Raw genomic sequence first — 1,836 nt, forward strand, 5'->3', positions numbered from 1 at the left:
AAAAAATGGGCAGAGGACATGATGAAACATTTTTCTAAAGAGGACATGCAGATGGCCAATAGACATAAAAAAATGCTCAGTGTCACCAATCATTAGAAAAATGCAAATAAAAACCACAATGAGATACTAACTCACTCTTGTCAGAATGGCTATCATCAATAAATCAACAAACAACAAGTGTTGGCATGGATGTGGAGAAAAGGGAATACTTGTGCACTGTTGCTAGGATTGCAAATTGGTGCAGCCACTATGGAAAACAGTATGGAGATTCCTCAAAAAATTAAAAATAAAACTACCTTATGACCCATCAATCCCACTCCTGGATATTTATCCATGAAACCCAAAACACTAATTCAAAAAATATATATGCACCCCTATGCTTATGGCAGTGCTGTTTACAATAGCCAAGATAGCTCTTTCCCTTTCGGTGGGCCACTGAAGATCTTGGTGTCGCCATGGGCCACCGCCCTGCCCGATGTTACCGTTATTGTAAGAACAAGCCGTATCCAAAGTCTGCTTTCTGTCAAGGTGTCCCTGATGCCAAGATCCGCATCTTTGACCTGGGGCGGAAGAAGGCAAAAGGGGATGAGTTCCCACTCTGTGGCCACAGGGTGTCAGATGAATATGAACAGCTCTCTTCCGAAGCTCTGGAGGCTGCCCGTATTTGTGCCAACAAGTACACGGTGAAAAGCTGTGGCAAAGATGGCTTTCACATCCGAGTTCGGCTCCACCCCTTCCACGTCATCCGCATCAACAAGATGTCGTCCTGTGTTGGGGCTGACAGACTCCAGACAGGTATGCGGGGTGCCTTTGGAAAGCCCCAGGGCACAGTGGCCAGGGTCCATGATGGCCCAGTCATCATGTCCATCCGCACCAGCTGCAGAACAAGGAGCATGTGATTGAGGCTCTACGCAGGGCCAAGTTCAAGTTTCCTGGCCGCCAGAAGGTCCACATCTCCAAGAAGTGGGGCTTTACTAAGTTTAATGCGGACGAGTTTGAAGACATGATGGCTGAAAAGCGGCTCATCCCAGATGCCTGTGGGGTCAAATACATCCCTAATCATGGCCCCCTGGACAAATGGCGGCCCCTACACTCCTGAGTCTTGGCAGTGCCTCCTCTTTACACCCACCAATAAAAACTACTTCCTGTCAAAAACAAACAAACAAAAAAAAACAATAGCCAAGATATAGACACAACCAAAATGCCTATCAATAAACAATTAGATTAAAATATTGTGGCACATTTATACAATGGAGTATTACTCTGCATAAAAAAGAATGAAATCTTACCATTTGCAACAACATGAATAGACCTAGAGAATATTATGCTAAGTGAAGTAAGCAAGACTGAGAAAGACAAATACCATATGGTCTCACTTATATGTGGAATCTAAAGAACAGAATAAGAGCAAACAAAACAGAAATAGACAGAGATACAGAGAAAAAACTGATGGCTGCTAGATGGGAGATGGGTTGGGATATGGGGAAGAAGGTGAAGGGATTAGAAAGTACAAATTGGTAGTCACAAAATAATCATGGGGATGTGAAATACAATATGGGGAATACAATTAATAATGTTGTACAGATTATGTAGGGTGCCAGGTGGATACTGTACTTATCAGGGGGATCATTTCATAGATTGTGTAGATGCCTGACCACTGCGCTGTACACCAGAATCTGAAGTAGAATAATATTGAATGTCAACTCTAAGTACCAGGGGTGCCAAAAAATGTATACACACTTTAAGAAAGGAAAACACTGTATTAAATTATAATACCAACAACACAAGATGAATACAAGTCATGTGTATATATATTCATATTCACAGGATGTAAAG

The 1,836-nt window shown here is 42.4% G+C and overlaps 1 pseudogene; it reads left to right on the forward strand.

Moving 5' to 3' along the window:
• Nucleotides 1-424: 424 nt before the first annotated feature.
• Nucleotides 425-1,134, forward strand: LOC109450937 (large ribosomal subunit protein uL16-like; annotated as a pseudogene).
• The last annotated feature ends 702 nt before the right edge of the window (nucleotides 1,135-1,836 follow it).

Source organism: Rhinolophus sinicus, chromosome 2 (assembly GCF_057876585.1).
Source record: "Rhinolophus sinicus isolate RSI-liver-muscle chromosome 2, RSI-T2T, whole genome shotgun sequence".
Lineage (NCBI taxonomy): Eukaryota > Metazoa > Chordata > Mammalia > Chiroptera > Rhinolophidae > Rhinolophus > Rhinolophus sinicus.